This window comes from Staurois parvus, unplaced genomic scaffold (genome assembly GCF_062004578.1).
Source record: "Staurois parvus isolate SC_StPar_1 unplaced genomic scaffold, SC_StPar_1.0 ptg000881l, whole genome shotgun sequence".
Classification (NCBI taxonomy): domain Eukaryota; kingdom Metazoa; phylum Chordata; class Amphibia; order Anura; family Ranidae; genus Staurois; species Staurois parvus.
Window position 1 is genome coordinate 82852 of NW_028318677.1, and position 20313 is coordinate 103164.

General features: G+C 50.0%; 1 pseudogene across 1 annotated transcript; it reads left to right on the top strand.

Annotated features, from left to right (window-relative positions):
* Window positions 1-859: 859 nt before the first annotated feature.
* On the top strand, window positions 860-19942 carry LOC149442998 (uncharacterized; annotated as a pseudogene). The gene is made up of 2 exons (XR_016306711.1): window positions 860-1352; window positions 15750-19942. The product of XR_016306711.1 is annotated as an uncharacterized LOC149442998 (transcript).
* The last annotated feature ends 371 nt before the right edge of the window (window positions 19943-20313 follow it).

Genomic DNA, 20313 nt, shown 5'->3' on the forward strand with positions numbered 1-20313 from the left:
CTGACACCACGCATGTCATGTAAGTGGCATTCTACTCCACTGACACCAATGTAAGGGATATACTACTCCACTGACACCAATGTAAGGGACATACTACTCCACTGACACCAATGTAAGGGACATACTACTCCACTGACACCAATGTAAGGACATACTAATCCACTGACACCAATGTAAGGACATACTAATCCACTGACACCAATGTAAGGGACATACTACTCCACTGACATCAATGTAAGGGACATACCACTCCACTGACACCAATGTAAGAGACATACTACTCCACTGATACCAATGTAAGGGACATACTACTCCACTGACACCAATGTAAGGGACATACCACTCCACTGACACCAATGTTAGGGACATACCACTCCACTGACACCAATGTAAGGGACATAACACTCCACTGACACCAATGTAAGGGACATACCACTCCACTGACACCAATGTAAGGGACATACTACTCCACTGACACCAATGTAAGGATACATACTACTCCACTGACACCAATGTAAGGGACATACTACTCCACTGACACCAATGTAAGGGACATACTTCTCCACTGACACCAATGTAAGGGACATACTACTCCTCTGACACCAATGTAAGGGACATACTACTCCACTGACACCAATGTAAGGACATACTACTCCACTGACACCAATGTAAGGGACATACTACTCCACTGACACCAATGTAAGGGACATACTTCTCCACTGACACCAATGTAAGAGACATACTACTCCACTGACACCAATGTAAGAGACATACTACTCCACTGACACCAATGTAAGGGACATACTTCTCCACTGACACCAATGTAGGGCACATACTACTCCACTGACACCAATCTAAGGGAAATACTATTTCACTGACACCAATGTAAGAGACATACTACTCCACTGACACCAATGTAAGGGACATATTACTCCTCTGTGGGTGTCCCCAGTGTGCCGTCCCCCTTTCCTCGTGTCCCGGGTATTATATACAGTATATACACAGTGTGTCTGTAGAGCCTGTAGTGTCCCGTCTTGTCTATTCTTAGTCTCTATCCATCTGGTGGTGGGGGGAGGGGGGCCTCTCTAATGGGGAATCTTCTTGGCTGTCACATGACCTCCCATGTGGAGGAATCTCCATGTCTGGGTGTGGAATGTAATGGGATCTTCCAGAGAAGACCTTCAGACTCCCCTCCATCTCTCTCCATTGGTGGGGAAACTTTTCCCTCTGAAAGAGTAAAGAGGACATGAGAAGGAAGAGAACGTCTCCACTTCCCGTCACTCAAAGCCAAAGGACTCATCCCAGCCATTCCTGGAGAGAAGGAGGACTAGAGGAATCCAGGAGGAGGACTGGTGAGGGTCTATACAGAGTACCCCTCATATGGTTCAGGAGGGGGCCGCATGCCTGGCACTCCCTTCCCTGGCCAGCTTGGCTGCATGCCTGGCACTCCCTTCCCTGGCCAACTTGGCTGCATGCTTGGCACTCCCTTCCCTGGCCAGCTTGGCACTCCCTTCCCTGGCCAGCTTGGCTTCATGCTCAGATTGGGGGTCCGCTATGGATTTTCTACAGGGACCTCACACTATATTTAACATTTTTGTGTGATTAACCCCCTAATATCCACAGCAGACTCATATTGCTTTTTTGCATTTTTGGGGGGCTCTTTCATGGAGCAGATACCATGGAAGGGGTGTGACCCCTTAAACAGGGGTGTATGCATGACTCATCATTACTTGGGTCACTCATATACAAAGTGTGGAGTTACGGAATGCAGGGGAACTACAAGAACCAGAAGACCCCCTCATTGTTCCCCTGTCAACCCCACAACCCCTTGTCATCCCTACTGTCCTCCACAATGCCCCCTGTCCTCCCTACTGTCCTCCACAATGCCCCCTGTCCTCACTACTGTCCCACACATTGCCCCCCTGTCCTTCCTACTGTCCCCCACACTGCTCTCTGTCCTCCCTACTGTCCCACACATTGCCCCCCTGTCCTCCCTACTGTCCTCCACAATGCCCCCTGTCCTCCCTACTGTCCTCCACAATGCCCCCTGTCCTCACTACTGTCCCACACATTGCCCCCCTGTCCTTCCTACTGTCCCCCACACTGCTCTCTGTCCTCCCTACTGTCCCACACATTGCCCCCCTGTCCTTCCTACTGTCCCACACAATGCCCTTTGTCCTCCCTACTGTCCCCCACACTGTCCCCTGTCCTCCCTACTGTCCCCCACAATGCCTCCTGTCCTCCCTCCTGTCCCCCACAATGCCTCCTGTCCTCCCTACTATCCCCCACACTACCCCCTGTCCTCCATACAGACCCCAAAATGCCCCCTGTCATCCCTACTGTCCCCCACAATGTTCCCAGTCTTCCCTACTTTCCCCCACACTGCGCCCTGTCCTCCCTACTGTCCCCCACACTGCCCCCTGTCCTTCCTACTGTCCCCCACACTGCCCCCTTTCCTCCATACTGTTCCCCACACTACCCCCTGTCTTCCCTACTGTCCCCCACAGTGTCTCCTGTCCTTACTTCTGTAACTGCACTCTCCCCCTGTCCTACCTTCTGTCCCCACAATGTTCTCTTTCCTCCCTTCTTTCCCCGCACTGCCCCTTGTGCTCCCTACTGTCCCACACAATGCCCGCTGTAATTCCCACTGTTCTCATACTGCCCCCTGTCCTCTTTACTGTCCCCACACTGCTCCCTATCCTCACGATTGTTCCCGCACTGTGCCCTGTCCTCCCTTCTGTCCCCTAAAATGCCTCCTGTCCTCCCTACTGTCCCTCAAGCTGCCCCCTGTCCTCCATACTGTCCCCCACAATGCCCCTGTCCTCCCTACTGTCCCCCACACTGCCCTCTGTCCTCCCTACTGTCACCCACAATGCCCCCTGTCCTCCCTACTGTCCCCCACAATGCCCCTGTCCTCCCTACTGTCCCCCACAATGCCCCCTGTCCTCCCTACTATAACCCACACAGCCCCCTGTCCTCCATACTGTCCCCCACACTACCCCCTGTCTTCCCTACTGTCCCCTATACTGCCTCGTGTCCTTCCTACTATCCATGCACTGTCCCTGTCCTCCCTACTGCCCACGCAATGACCCTGTCCTACCTTCTGTACCCACACTGCCCCCTGTCCTACATACTGTCCCCGCACTGCGCCCTATCCTCCCTGTCCCATCAGTGCCCAATGTCCTCTCTACTGTCCCCCACATTACCCCGTCTTCCCTACTGTCCCCCAAACTGCCTCCTGTCCTCATTACTGTCTCTGCATTGTCCCTCTGTGCTCCCTGCTGCCCACGCAATGCCCCGTGTCCTCCCTACTGTCCCCCACAATGTCCCCTGTAATTCCTACTCTCCCCACACTGCCCCCTGTCCTCCCTACTGTCCCCGCACTGCGCCCTTTCCTCCCTGTCCCCTCAGTGCCCCCTTTCCTCCCTTCTGTCCCCCACAATTCCCCCTGTCCTCCATACTGTCCCGCAACCCTGCCCCCTGTCCTACCTTATGTCCCCACAATGCCTCCTGTCCTCATTACTGTCCCCCACACTATCCCCTGTCCTCCCTACGGTCCCCACAATGCCCCCTGTCCTACCCTACTTTCCCTGCACTGCCCCCTGTCCTCCCTACTTTCACCCAAAATGTCCCCTGTCCTCCCTACTGTCCCCCACACTGCCCCCTGTCCTCCCTACTGTCCCCACGCTGCCCTCTGTCCTCCATACTGTCCCCCACACTTCCCCCTGTCCTCCCTACTGTCCCCACGCTGCTCCCTATCCTCACTATTGTCACCGCACTGTGCCCTGTCCTCCCTGTTCCCCTCAGTGCTCCATGTTCTCCCTACTGTCCCCCACAATTCTCCCTGTCCTCCTTACTGTCTCCAACACTGCCCCCTGTCCTTCCTACTGTCCCCCACACTGCCCCTGTCCTCCCTACTGTCCCCCACACTGCCCCCTGTCCTCCCTACTCTTCCCCACATTGCCCTCTGTCCTCCCTACTGTCCCCACAGTGCCCCCTGTCCTCCCTACGGTCCCCACAATGCCCCCTGTCCTCCCTACTTTCCCTGCACTGACCCCTGTCCTCCCTACTTTCACCCAAAATGTCCCCTGTCCTCCCTACTGTCCCCGACAATTCTCCCTGTCCTCCTTACTGTCTCCAACACTGCCCCCTGTCCTTCCTACTGTCCCCCACACTGCCCCTGTCCTCCCTATTGTCCCCACAATGCCCCTGTCCTCCCTACTCTTCCCCACATTGCCCCCTGTCCTCACTACTGTCCCCACAATGCCTCCTGTCCTCATTACTGTCCCCCACACTACCCCCTGTCCTCCCTACGGTCCCCACAATGCCCCCTGTCCTCCCTACTTTCCCTGCACTGACCCCTGTCCTCCCTACTTTCACCCAAAATGTCCCCTGTCCTCCCTACTGTCCCCCACAATTCTCCCTGTCCTCCTTACTGTCTCCAACACTGCCCCCTGTCCTCCCTACTGTCCCCACAATGCCCCCTGTCCTCCCTACTTTCCCTGCACTGACCCCTGTCCTCCCTACTCTTCCCCACATTGCCCTCTGTCCTCCCTACTGTCCCCACAGTGCCCCCTGTCCTCCCTACTGTCCCCACAATGCCTCCTGTCCTCATTACTGTCCCCCACACTACCCCCTGTCCTTCCTACTGTCCCCCACACTGCCCCTGTCCTCCCTACTGTCCCCCACACTGCCCCCTGTCCTCCCTACTCTTCCCCACATTGCCCTCTGTCCTCCCTACTGTCCCCACAGTGCCCCCTGTCCTCCCTACGGTCCCCACAATGCCCCCTGTCCTCCCTACTTTCTCTGCACTGACCCCTGTCCTCCCTACTTTCACCCAAAATGTCCCCTGTCCTCCCTACTGTCCCCCACAATTCTCCCTGTCCTCCTTACTGTCTCCAACACTGCCCCCTGTCCTTCTTACTGTCCCCCACACTGCCCCTGTCCTCCCTACTGTCCCCACAATGCCCCTGTCCTCCCTACTCTTCCCCACATTGCCCTCTGTCCTCCCTACTGTCCCCACAGTGCCCCCTGTCCTCCCTACTGTCCCCACAGTGCCCCCTGTCCTCCCTACTGTCCCCACAATGCCCCCTGTCCTCCCTACTTTCCCTGCACTGACCCCTGTCCTCCCTACTTTCACCCAAAATGTCCCCTGTCCTCCCTACTGTCCCCCACAATTCTCCCTGTCCTCCTTACTGTCTCCAACACTGCCCCCTGTCCTTCCTACTGTCCCCCACACTGCCCCTGTCCTCCCTACTGTCCCCCACACTGCCCCCTGTCCTCCCTACTCTTCCCCACATTGCCCTCTGTCCTCCCTACTGTCCCCACAGTGCCCCCTGTCCTCCCTACGGTCCCCACAATGCCCCCTGTCCTCCCTACTTTCCCTGCACTGACCCCTGTCCTCCCTACTTTCACCCAAAATGTCCCCTGTCCTCCCTACTGTCCCCGACAATTCTCCCTGTCCTCCTTACTGTCTCCAACACTGCCCCCTGTCCTTCCTACTGTCCCCCACACTGCCCCTGTCCTCCATATTGTCCCCACAATGCCCCTGTCCTCCCTACTCTTCCCCACATTGCCCCCTGTCCTCCCTACTGTCCCCACAATGCCTCCTGTCCTCATTACTGTCCCCCACACTACCCCCTGTCCTCCCTACGGTCCCCACAATGCCCCCTGTCCTCCCTACTTTCCCTGCACTGACCCCTGTCCTCCCTACTTTCACCCAAAATGTCCCCTGTCCTCCCTACTGTCCCCCACAATTCTCCCTGTCCTCCTTACTGTCTCCAACACTGCCCCCTGTCCTTCTTACTGTCCCCCACACTGCCCCTGTCCTCCCTACTGTCCCCACAATGCCCCTGTCCTCCCTACTCTTCCCCACATTGCCCTCTGTCCTCCCTACTGTCCCCACAGTGCCCCCTGTCCTCCCTACTGTCCCCACACTGCCTCCTGTCCTCCCTACTGTCCCCCACACTGCCCCTGTCCTTCCTACTGTTTCCCACAATGCCCCCTGTCCTCCCTACTGTCCCCCACAATGCCCCCTGTCCTTCCTACTGTACCCCACAATGCCCCCTGTCCTTCCTACTGTCCCCCACAATGCCCCCTGTCCTCCCTACTGTCCCCCACACTGCCTCCTGTCCTCCCTACTGTTCCCCACACTGCCCCCTGTCCTCCCTACTGTCCCTCACACTGCCCCCTGTCCTCATTACTGTCCCCCACACTACCCCCTGTCCTCCCTATGGTCCCCACAATGCCCCCTGTCCTCCCTACTTTCCCTGCACTGACCCCTGTCCTCCCTACGTTCACCCAAAATGTCCCCTGTCCTCCCTACTGTCCCCCACAATTCTCCCTGTCCTCCTTACTGTCTCCAACACTGCCCCCTGTCCTTCCTACTGTCCCCCACACTGCCCCTGTCCTCCCTACTCTTCCCCACATTGCCCTCTGTCCTCCCTACCTCCCTACTGTCCCCACAGTGCCCCCTGTCCTCCTTACTGTCCCCACACTGCCTCCTGTCCTCCCTACTGTTTCCCACAATGCCCCCTGTCCTCCCTACTGTCCCCCACAATGCCCCCTGTCCTTCCTACTGTCCCCCACACTGCCTCCTGTCCTCCCTACTGTCCCCCACACTGCCTCCTATCCTTCCTACTGTCCCCCACAATGCCCCCTGTCCTCCCTACTGTCCCCCACAATGCCCCCTGTCCTTCCTACTTTCCCCCACAATGCCCCTGTCCTTCCTACTGTCCCCCACACTGCCTCCTATCCTTCCTACTTTCCCCCACACTGCCTCCTGTCCTCCCTACTTTCCCCCACACTTCCCCCTGTCCTTCCTACTGTCCCCCACAATGCCCCGTGTGCTCCCTACTGTCCCCCACACTGCCCCCTGTCCTCCCTACTGTCCCCATGCTGCTCCCTATCCTCACTATTGTCACCACACTGTGCCCTGTCCTCCCCATTCCCCTCAGTGCTCCATGTTCTCCCTACTGTCCCCCACAATTCTCCCTGTCCTCCTTACTGTCTCCAACACTGCCCCTTGTCCTTCCTACTGTCCACCATACTGCCCCTGTCCTCCCTATTGTCCCCACAATGCCCCTGTCCTCCCTACTGTCCCCCACAATTCTCCCTGTCCTCCTTACTGTCTCCAACACTGCCCCTTGTCCTTCCTACTGTCCACCATACTGCCCCTGTCCTCCCTATTGTCCCCACAATGCTCCTGTCCTCCCTACTCTTCCCCACATTGCCCTTTGTCCTCCCTACTGTCCCCACACTGCCTCCTGTCCTCCCTACTGTCCCCCACACTGCCCCCTGTCCTCCCTACTGTCCCCCATACTGCCTCCTGTCCTCCCTACTGTCCCCCACACTGCCTCCTATCCTTCCTACTGTCCCCCACAATGTCCCGTGTCCTCCCTACTGTCCTCCACAATGCCCCCTGTCCTTCCTGCTGTCCCCCACAATGCCCCCTGTCCTTCCTACGGTCCCCCACAATGCCCCCTGTCCCTACTGTACCCCACAATGCCCCCTGTCCTTCCTACTGTCCCCCACAATGCCCCCTGTCCTCCCTACTGTCCCCCACACTGCCTCCTGTCCTCCCTACTGTTCCCCACACTGCCCCCTGTCCTCCCTACTGTCCCTCACACTGCCCCCTGTCCTCATTACTGTCCCCCACACTACCCCCTGTCCTCCCTATGGTCCCCACAATGCCCCCTGTCCTCCCTACTTTCCCTGCACTGACCCCTGTCCTCCCTACGTTCACCCAAAATGTCCCCTGTCCTCCCTACTGTCCCCCACAATTCTCCCTGTCCTCCTTACTGTCTCCAACACTGCCCCCTGTCCTTCCTACTGTCCCCCACACTGCCCCTGTCCTCCCTACTCTTCCCCACATTGCCCTCTGTCCTCCCTACCTCCCTACTGTCCCCACAGTGCCCCCTGTCCTCCTTACTGTCCCCACACTGCCTCCTGTCCTCCCTACTGTTTCCCACAATGCCCCCTGTCCTCCCTACTGTCCCCCACAATGCCCCCTGTCCTTCCTACTGTCCCCCACACTGCCTCCTGTCCTCCCTACTGTCCCCCACACTGCCTCCTATCCTTCCTACTGTCCCCCACAATGCCCCCTGTCCTCCCTACTGTCCCCCACAATGCCCCCTGTCCTTCCTACTTTCCCCCACAATGCCCCTGTCCTTCCTACTGTCCCCCACACTGCCTCCTATCCTTCCTACTTTCCCCCACACTGCCTCCTGTCCTCCCTACTTTCCCCCACACTTCCCCCTGTCCTTCCTACTGTCCCCCACAATGCCCCGTGTGCTCCCTACTGTCCCCCACACTGCCCCCTGTCCTCCCTACTGTCCCCATGCTGCTCCCTATCCTCACTATTGTCACCACACTGTGCCCTGTCCTCCCCATTCCCCTCAGTGCTCCATGTTCTCCCTACTGTCCCCCACAATTCTCCCTGTCCTCCTTACTGTCTCCAACACTGCCCCTTGTCCTTCCTACTGTCCACCATACTGCCCCTGTCCTCCCTATTGTCCCCACAATGCCCCTGTCCTCCCTACTGTCCCCCACAATTCTCCCTGTCCTCCTTACTGTCTCCAACACTGCCCCTTGTCCTTCCTACTGTCCACCATACTGCCCCTGTCCTCCCTATTGTCCCCACAATGCTCCTGTCCTCCCTACTCTTCCCCACATTGCCCTTTGTCCTCCCTACTGTCCCCACACTGCCTCCTGTCCTCCCTACTGTCCCCCACACTGCCCCCTGTCCTCCCTACTGTCCCCCATACTGCCTCCTGTCCTCCCTACTGTCCCCCACACTGCCTCCTATCCTTCCTACTGTCCCCCACAATGTCCCGTGTCCTCCCTACTGTCCTCCACAATGCCCCCTGTCCTTCCTGCTGTCCCCCACAATGCCCCCTGTCCTTCCTACGGTCCCCCACAATGCCCCCTGTCCCTACTGTGCCCCACAATGCCTCCTGTCCTTCCTACTGTCCCCCACAATGCCCCCTGTCCTTCCTACTGTCCCCCACAATGCCCCCTGTCCTCCCTACTGTCCCCCACACTGCCCCCTGTCCTCCCTATTGTCCCCCACAATGCCCCCTGTCCTTCCTACTGTCCCCCACAATGCCTTCTGTCCTCCCTACTGTCCCCCACACTGCCCCCTGTCCTCCCTACTGTCCCCCACAATGCCCCTGTACTTCCTACTGTCCCCCACAATGCCCCCTGTACTTCCTACTGTCCCCCACAATGCCCCCTGTCCTCCCTACTGTCCCTATACTGCCCCCTGTCCTTCCAATTTTCTGTATGCTGGGGTCTTATCAGAATCTGAAAGCCCCCCCATGTGAATGAGTATGGAGTACATGTTACAGTTACTCATTCACAAGAAAAAATGTGTAAATAATGACAGGAGACCTTCTGTGACAAGTCCTTTATTAAAAATAAAAATGTAAAAAATGTCCCCCGAAGTAGATCCAACGTCACTCACAATGCCCGCCGCCATCGCTACGTGGAAAAAGGAAAAAAACTTGTGACTCCGGCTCCCGGGAATGACGGCTCTGAACCTGGAAGTGACAGAATGTTTGTCATTTCGGGGTTCATTCATCACAGATGAGATCGGGGGATCAGATCCTCTCCAAGCTCCTCCTGCTTAGTAAGATGAAGTGGTTTACCGATGTTCCTCCGTCCTGGACATCCTGGAGGAAACACGGCAGGCACCAGCAGGGGGGAGGGGCGGCACATTCTCTGTACTGTAAAGTGATTGGCTGCTTCTACAGCTGCCCGGATCAATTTTACATGACCGCTGGCTGAAATAATAATACAAACCTCATTTGTGTTTAACCCTTTGAATACCAGAAGGATAAGAAATGTACCTTAGTAGACGAGGGGTTGGGTAATGAGGTGAAGCTCTCCTGACTTCCATCAGCCAATCATGTGGAAGCAAAATTGCATTTTTTACATTTTCTTTGCGTGTGATTGGATATTCTTTGTAAAGTCAGATTTCACCGCATTCACTAAGCTCCGGGGGAAAGTTCTGTGAAAAGTGTAAAGTGAACAGCCTAGTTGTATTTAGTAAATCCCCCCTCTGTCTGTACACTGAACTGTCCGGAATGCAGGTCTGGGGCCAATAATGATGCAGACAGCTGACATACATGACATGGATCCTAATACCCCTCCCCCTCCTCTCCCACCCTACTTAATATAGACCAGCAGACTAGAATATCCTCCTGCGCCCCCCTGCACGCTGACACAGGATGGGGGATGGTGTGGGACAAGGCAGAGGGGCGGCATGTTCTCATGGAAGATGACTGAATGAGATTTTGAGCTTCACCCTTGTCTTTGCTGGTACATGGAAGATCACTTGGTGGTGTGACGGAGGGTAGGCGGGACAGAACACACAAGGCAGGCGGCAAACACTTAAAGCTTTATTAAAACAGACAACAGTCACTCAATGGGGAGTAGTGCAGAGAGAGAGCCCAGAATACTTTGTAATTCAGCCCCGGTGGGCAAAGTTAAAGCCTCTACAGCAGTTTGTAATCCAACAGGGAGGTAAGAGGCAGTTCATAAACAGGTCAGATAACACAGGAGAAGCATACACCCACGCAGAGCTGATGTGATAATCCCAGATAGAGATGGCAGCGTCTCAGGAAGAGCTGATGTGGTGGTCTCAGGAAGAGCTGATGTGGCTTCTGGGGTCCCCCTTACTCCAATGGGGCTCAGGCAGAGTCTAGGCCACTAGAGTCCAGCCGCAGCTGGATCCCTCAGTGGATGCACAGCAGAATGGAACATTGGGAGAGACCAGCACTGACCTCTTAAACCCCGGGGCAGGACGAGAGGTGGTGGGGGGTCATTAGCAGGATGACAATGGAGGGAAGGCCTTAATTGAGCATTTTGGATGACAATGGAGGGAATGGATAGGAAAGGAAATACAGTCATTGAATTTGTAGCTGTAAACAGGAGGGCAGTGGGGAGGATATTACATTTGGGCAGAAAAGCAGGTCGGACAGGATGGTCAAGGAAACACAGTAATTAGATTTGCAGCTGTAAATGGAATAACAGTGGAGAAGAATTTTACATGGACACAAACCATGATGGGCAAGATGGACAGGGAAGGAAACACAATAATTGAATTTGTAGCTGTAAACAAGATAACAATGGGGGAAAACACTAATTGAATTTGGGACCTTTTGTTGAGGGGGTGCGGTAATTACAGCTAGGGACCTTTGGCACACAGAAGTAGAATACTAATTGGAGGATGCTCTTCCTATGGCCAGGATGGATTAAAGGAACAAGGAATTAATAACTGGGAATTAATAAGTGGGCTGGCAGAGAACTCATATCATGACTGCAGCTGAAGAAGTCATCCCGGTGTTAGAGCCGAGGGTCTGCTTTCTTATAAAAGCAATCCAACCAGATAATTAGCCGCTGGATTGCTTTTACAAGCAGCGGGAGGGGACCTCCCCCCTCCCACCACCTTGTGTGGCCCTCTCAGCCTCTCCTGTCCCATAGAAACAAACAGAGGCCAGATTGGCCCTGATGGCCTCCATGATACAGGAAGATGGAAGTGATGAGCATTCATCCCTTCTGGTTTTCTGGAATATAAAATGGTAAGGCCCCTTTCACACTGGGTGGGCCCGTCAGCGGATCCTCTTGCTCAGCGGGGGATCTGTCTGCTGATCGCTGTTGGGCAAATGGATGACAAGCCTGCGTCTGCTTCGCTTATACAGAGCGGACATGGACACGGCCCGCTGTCCTCTATGGGCGGTCAGACTGCCATGTGATCCGATCCAATGGACAGAAGGGGAATGGATCCCCATCTGTCTCTTTTTGGTGGATCGGATCGGATGTCGGCGAGTGTAAAGGGACACATATCCGTTTACATCTGCCACTCCATAGAGGAGAATAGAGGTTCTGATCGGGTCCGGACCCAATCGGAACGTCCGTGTGAAAGGGGCCTAAAGTATCTGATTACACTGATCTTGGTGCGATCAGATGTTAAGGGCAGAGGAGAGATTTGGAGGCTAATAGACCCCAGATCTCTCCATAAAGAGTACCTGTCACTGCCTATTGCTATCACAGGGGATATTTATATTTTCTGTGATACCAATAAAAGTGATACCAATGTAAAGCGACAATGTCAACAAAATAAATGGAAAGAAATATGCAGCCCCCCTCCCCCCCGTGCTTGTGCGCAAAAGGTGAATGCACGAGACATGCCGCACGCTTTCAAACATCGATGGTCCCACACATGTGAGGTAACACCGTGAACATCAGATCGAGGGCAGTAATTCTAGTACTAGACCTCCTGTGTAAATCTAAAGTGGGGCCCTGTAAAGGCTTTTATAGCATCTCCTGTGGATAATGACATTTACGTCATTTGTGGCTGTTGCAGGCGTGCGCACTTTTAAAGAATGACACGTTTGGTATTTATTCACTCGCTGTAACATACATTTTTAAATTTATACCGCATGTAAAAAATTATAACACCCTTCATTTTATTCTCTAGGACCTCCGCTATAAAAAGTCTATAACGTTTGGGGCTCTAACTGATTTTCTAGCAAAAAAACTGATTTTGAAATGTAAATAAAAATGGTCAGAAAAGGCCTGATCTTCAAGTGGATACATTGCACAGGAACGTGCTGCGCATGCAATGCTCTGTGCGTTCCAGTGCGATTCACATGCTATCTGGGTGCAGTATGATTTCACACCATTCATTTGAATTGGCTGAAATGGCACCAGACCACAGCTAAAGTTGTGCTTGGACTACTTCACAAAACACACAGCAACCGGACCGCATGGAACTTCTGTACTTCTGTGCCATGCCATCCAGTGCAGGAAAATGCCCTGTGATTGTGGCCTGCGTTTGGGGTGTCATTAGCATTGCACTGACACCAGGTGGGGGACACAAACATGGACCTCAGATTTCCCACATCACATTCTGGTGTCAACTGGCCCTCAGAACCACTCTAAACGCATAATCTTCATAGATATTGGGACACGATTGTCGGCACCATTAATCAAGCTTTTTTCAATGACATCAAACTGAACCCAAACCCCTTCGCGCCTGAAGGTACAACAAATGTTAATGCCTAAGCACAATTTTGCAGCTTTGACATGCGTTAGTGAAACCGTCATCACAACTACTTTGTGCATCCAGTTGGTAAATGGTAATGGACATCTCCTGATTTTATTTTTATGTGATCAAAGGAAAACAGGCCCAAAATAGTGAAAATCATTTTTTCTAAAGTTAGCTGTATATTTCTTGCTGCTGCCATAACCCACCACCAAAGGACAACCCCCAACAATTCTCCTGCCCCCGACGATGGCAGCAATACCTCGTATGTGTATGTTAGTTGCTGTTTGTACCCGGAGTACAGCCCAGGAACAGTACTGCGCAGTTTTCTTTACTTTTTTTTTTACCTACTAAAACACACCGACACTAACTGACACTGATACTAATTTACATAAATAAATACCCCCCCAAAATACTGACTCTGACCTTGACCTTTGACCCAGACCTTGACCCAAACACTAACCCTGGCACTGTCCTAGATCAAACCTTCATCTACGTACTTTTTATTTTTTTTTATTTTAAATTGCTGTTTATTATTATTAATATTATTATTGATTGATTTTTTTACACACTGTTGTTTTTTTTTTTCTCTGAGAGGAGAGACAATGTAAGAAAACACGTGGGGCGAGGTTCACAGTGACTCCTCATTGTGATAGCCAATCAGAGGCTCACAGTGATCAGGTGACCCAGAGTTGGGAGTTCTGAGTTTTGATCATTAGTATGGGACCCAGAGGTCTCAGTGAGACCCCCGCCTCTGTGCTGGGAGCTGGCCATACGGCGTGCTCCCACCACAAAGACAGATATACAAATACAGTGAGGAACAGAAGTATTTGAACCCCCTGCGATTCTGCAAGTTCTCCCACTTCTCCATCATGGAGGGTCTGACATTCACATTGCAGGGGATTCCCACTCTGAGGACAGAATTCAGGAGATCACATTGTATGATTTGTAAAGAATGTATTTGTCTCGCACGGCTGAACAGAAGTATTTGAACCCCTGAGAAGATCCGTGTTAATATTTGGTACAGAAGCCTTTGTCTGCAATTACAGAGGTCAGACGTTTCCTGTAGTCCTTGGCCAGGTTTGCACTGCAACAGGGATTTTGGCCAACTCCTCCTCACCGATCTCCTCTAGATCTGTCAGGTTTCGGGGCTGTTGCTGAGCAACACGGAGTTTCAGCTCCCTCTAAAGATCTTCTATTGGATTTAGGTCTGGAGACTGACTAGGCCACTCCAGAACCTTGATATGCTTCTTACTGAGCCACTCCTTGGTTCTCCTGGCTGTATGCTTCATGTCGTTGTCATGTTGGAGGACCCAGCCACGACCCATCTTCAATGCTCTGACTGAGGGAAGGAGGTTGTTGCTGAAAATCTCACAATAAATGGCCCCATTCATCCTCTCCTTAATACAGTGCAGTCATCCTGTCCCCTTCGCAGAAAAGCACCTTCAAATCATGATGTCACCATCCCCATGCTTCACAGTAGGGATGGTATTCTTCAGATGACACTCATCTTTCTTTTTCCTCCAAACACGACGAGGGAAGTTTAGACCAAAAAGTTCTACTTTGGTCTCCTCTGACCACATGACTTTCTCCCATGCTTCCTCTGGAACATCCAGATGGTCATTGGCAAACTTCAGATGGGCCTGGACATGTGATGACTTGAGCAGGGGAACCTTCCATGCAATGCATGATTGGAAACCATGATGGCGTAGTGTTCTACCGACAGTGACCTTTGAAACTGTAGTCCCATCTCTCTTCATGTCATTGACCAGCTCTTCCCTTGTAGTTCTGGGCTGATTCCTCACCTTTCTTATCATCAGTGATACCCCACGAGGTGACATCTTGCATGGAGCCCCAGTCCGAGGGAGACTGCCAGTCGTCTTTAGCCTCTTCCATTTTCTAACAATTGCTCCAACAGTTGATCTATTTTCACCAAGCTGCTTGGCAATTGCCCCGTAGCCCTTTCCAGCCTTGTGCAGGTCCACAATTTTGTCTCTGGTGTCTTTTAACAGCTCCTCTTAGTCTTGCCCATGGTAGTAGTTGGCGTCTGACTGACTGTGGGGTGGACAGGTGTCTTTAAAGAGCTCAGGCAGGTGCTACTAAGTGAGATTAATGAGTGGAGTAGAGGTGGACATTTTAAAGGTGCAGTAACAGGTCTTTGAGAGCCAGAATTCTTGCTGTTTCTTAGGTGTTCAAATACTTGTGTTCAGCCGTGTGAAACAAATACATTCTTTACAAATCATACAATGTGATCTCCTGAATTTTGTTTTTTAAATTCTGTCGCTCAGAGTGGGAATGCACCTACAATGTGAATGTCAGACCCTCCATGATTTCTAAGTGGGAGAACTTGCAAAATCGCAGGGGGTTCAAATACTTCTGTTCCTCACTGTAAGATGGTAATGTGATGCAAGGTGTACTCCTATACTTTTGAATTTTAACATATTATTTTTCTATCCCAAGTGGACCATGATGGCTGTGAAAACCCAATAGCATAAGGCTGTTGTGCGCTATGTTACACGTTTCTGACTTTGGATGTGTTTCATTATCTGACAATGCATGTCGTGATACTGATTGTACTCTGATGTCAACTCTGGAATGTTTTGGATGTTTTCATAAATTTTCATTTTAATTAAAAAAATATAGAAAACATCTTTATTTAGCCCTTTATATAGAATTCTGACTTTTTTGTTTTTCTGTACAGGTGGATTGAAGAACCAAGTTTTTGGTCATGCTGGTCTTCATAAGTACAACTCAGTCACATGGGAAACGAGCCATACGGATGTCTTAGGTGACGGAACGTCTTTATTGTAGTTCACTGGAGGATTCACACAGGACATGAGACGTATCAGTGTTCTCAATGTTGTAAATGGTTCGGATCCTCTTCAACATTGATCCCCCCTCAGAGGACAACAGCAGAGAAGACATTTCAGTGTTCTAGAAGTGACAATGGCTTTACAATGTAGTTCAACCCTTGCATCCATAACAATTATTTCAGAAGCTATTTCTTGTTTGGATTGTGATAAAGGTTTTACAATGAAGGCAAAACATATCACACACCAGAAGGGTCACACTGAAGAGAAACCTTTTCAGTGTTTTGAGTGCAACACAGCTTTTACAACAAAGGGTAATCTTACCAAACACAAAAGGGTTCACACCAGAGAGAAGCCATATCAGTGTTCTGAATGTGATAAAACCTTTACATCGAAGGATCAACTTATCAAACACCAGAGGATTCATACTGGAGAGAAGCCATATCAGTGTTCTGAATGTGATACAGCTTTTACACACAAGTGTTATCTTATCAGACACCAGAGGGTTCACACTAGAGAGAAGCCATATCAGTGTTCTGAATGTGAAAAAGCTTTTACAATGAAAGGTAATCTTATGACACACCAGAGGATTCACACTGGAGAGAAACCATATCAGTGTTCTCAATGTGATAAAGCTTTTACAATTAAATGTAATCTTATGACACACCAGAGGATTCACACTGGAGAGAAGTCGTATCAGTGTTCTGAATGTGATAAAGCTTTTACAGTGAAGTCACATCTTATCAGACACCAGAGGATTCACACTGGAGAGAAGTCATATCAGTGTTCTGAATGTGATAAAGCTTTTACACTGAAGTCACATCTTATCACGCACCAGAGAGTCCACACTAGAGAGAAGCCATATCAGTGTTCTGAATGTGATAAAGCTTTTACAACGAAAGATTATCTTATGAAACACAAGAGGATTCACACCGGAGAGACGCCATATCAGTGTTCTGAATGTGATAAAGCTTTTACAATGAAAGGTAATCTTATCACACACCAGAGGATTCACACTGGAGAGAAGCCATATCAATGTTCTGAATGTGATAAAGCTTTTACAACGAAAGAGTATCTTATCAAACACAAGAGGATTCACACCGGAGAGAAGCCATATCAGTGTTCTGAATGTGATAAAGCTTTTACAATGAAGCCAAGTCTTATCACACATCAGAGGATTCACACCGGAGAGAAGCCATATCAGTGTTTTGAATGTGATAAAGCTTTTACCGAGAAGTCACATCTTATCACACACCAGAGGATTCACACTGGAGAGAAGCCATATCAGTGTTTTGAATGTGATAAAGCTTTTACAATGAAGTCAAGTCTTATCAGACACCAGAGGATTCACACTGGAGAGAAGTCATATCAGTGTTCTGAATGTAACAAAGCTTTCACAATGAAAGGTAATCTTATCACACACCAGAGGATTCACACTGGAGAGAAACCATATCAGTGTTCTGAATGCAATACCACTTTTAAACAAGTGTCATCCCTTATCATACACCAGAGGATTCACACTGGAGAGAAGCCACATCAATGTGTTGAATGTGATAAAGCTTTTAAAACTAAGTCAGAGCTTATCATACACAGGACAGTTCACACTAGAAAGCAGCTTTGATTGTTCTGAATGTGATAAAATGTTTACAACCAACAGCAAACTTATCATACACCAGAATACTCACACTGGAGAAAGGCCATATCAGTGTTCTGAATGTGGCAAAGCTTTTGTATATAAGGAAAGCCTTATTATACACCAGAGGAGTCACACTGGAGAGAAGCCATATCAGTGTTCTCAATGTGACAAATCTTTTAAACATAGAGAACAACTTAACACACACAAGAGTGTCCACACCAGAGAAAATCTGTAGCCGTGTTGTGAGTGTAACAGATTTTTTTACATAAGTCACAGCTGATCACACACCAGAGGATTCGCAGGCTTCAGCTGCAGGAGGTAATGGGGAGAAGGGGGGTTTAAAGGGATAGAAGCTCAAGACTATTTTACCTTTTGACTATTTTTTTCAGACAAGTATCAACAGTGAATTGTGTTTCCTAATGATTTTAATCTCTATCCTTTTTATGGAGCTTTGACTGAACATGTAATATATTTTCATCATTCATTAACTGAGCTGTGTTCCCAAATGTTTTCTTCATTGTCAGATCCTGGGCTAATGCATTACCAACACTGCCTCAGCACCAAGACTAGGTAGTGGTCAAGTGGCATCTTAGCAAGCCTCCAAAGCCTCAGTGGGAGAGACTTTTCTAGATTCTGCTGACTATTCCAATATCCGTCTAGCTTGAGGGCTCCAGCTACGCTCACCTTGTCCACGCCTCCCTTCACATATTCCACCTCCCCTCCAGTGATCAATGCCTTATTTCCAGGTTCCTCCTCCTCTTATGGGTGACAGCTTTACAGGTAGGACTGCAACAGGGACAACAGCCATTGAGAAATCTCTGTCCAGTGAGAAATCAAATTCCTAAGCTGGTGTAGACCTTCCAACACCAATTCACTGCTCTTTGTTTGGGATGTGTTCAACAGTACCACTTACACCCAGCTGGCTGCTTGTGTTCCATCTTGTCCTGCCACAAGTCTAAGGGATTCCATCAGGAGAAGATTGGACTTCCTTATTATATTGTCTCTCTGTTCAGCTATTGCTCCTCTCCATAGACCGATCACATACTACGACTGCATCTTCTGGGGGACTGAAATTCCTCTGACTCGGGTTCTCTTCAATGACTCTGAATAGTCAATTCTCTTTTTTTGGGTAGGTATTGTTTGTGAAGAACCCTTTTTGACCCTAGAAACATTATGATGTTGACCCTAAAGTGTAACTACGGTTAGAATTAATATTTACATAAAGGGTGCAATCTGTCCTTAACCACTTATGGTGATGTCCCAGTTCAGCACATTACACCTTTAGGATTTGTAATCTACCCAAATGTATTATACATCAGTTTTTCATGTCAGAGGGTTTTAATGTGGTAGAAAATGTAGATAGGTATATTTTATTTGTTTTTCTAGGTAACACTTGTGATGTCACTACACTCCTAATGTAAATACGATGCAAAAGAGTTTTATTTTTGTTGCTTTTACAGTTTTCTCCCATCACCTCCTGTGGCCCTCTCAGCCTCTCCTGTCCCATAGAAGCAAACAGAGGCCAGATCAGCCCTGATGGCCTCCATGATACAGGAAGACGGAAGTGATGAGCATTCATCCCTTCTGGTTTTCTGGAATATAAAATGGTAAGGCCCCTTTCACACTGGGTGGGCCCGTCAGCGTATCCTCTTGCTCAGCGGGGATCTGTCTACTGATCGCTGTTAGGCAAATGGATGACAAGTCTGCGTCTGCTTCGCTTATACAGAGCGGACATGGACACGGCCCGCTGTCCTCTATGGGCGGTCAGACTGCCATGTGATCCAATCCAATGGACAGAAGGGGAATGGATCCCCATCTGTCTCTTTTTGGCAGATCGGATCGGATGTCAGCGAGTGTAAAGGGACACATATCCATTTACATCTGCCACTCCATAGAGAATAGAGGTTGTGATCGGGTCCGGACCCAATCGGAACGTTCATGTGAAAGAGGCCTAAAGTATCTGATTACACTGATCTTGGTGCGATCAGATGTTAAGGGCAGAGGAGAGATTTGGAGGCTAATACACCCCAGATCTCTCCATAAAGAGTACCTGAAAGGATAATATAACATAATCAGCTCCATTTTGTTATACAAGATGTTTGCTTAAAAAATATATGACTTTTGTACACATTAAGAGAAAAGTTTGTACTGTATGTATTCTTTACAGGAAACTAACTGTGTTTACAAGTTTTTTGAGGAAGTAACTTTCGGTTAGACCGTGGCCGTAGTCTGGGCGTTGTGCTAAGATCATGAGTTAGTCTGACCACAACCATCTGGCCAGAAACTAGTTCTGCAAAGTTTAATGACAATTAAGGTGCAAATATTAAAGATAAATGCATGAATTTGATTGGTTGATATTAAAGGTTGGTCATTAATAATCTGCCTAGAGACTACAGATTTATATATATGCCGATGTTTCCGCAATAAAGTTGAAGTGTCTTGCAACAAGCTGTGGCGTGCAATTAATTTCCCGATATATCGTACGTTATCGCTCAGGTGTAACCGGTGGGGGCCCCCATTGAGAGGAAAAACTCAACACCAACCCTTTGTACTGGTGTCAGAAGAGTGGGATAATCACCAAGGTGAGTGAGAATCTTTTTTTTTCTATTTTTTTAAGAAAAAGAGATGCTTTTCTTGCCGAGGTCATTTTTTCTGAACTTAAGAGGGAGATTTGTGGGTGGAGTTTAGCAGCGAGAGAAAGGGACTCTCGGCTCGGGACATAGAATACCTGTATACACCTGACATAGCACTTATTGTTCTTTGTTGTATTGCTGTATTGTCCTACTAATCTGCTGCTGCCGCTGCTGTTGTTATGGGGA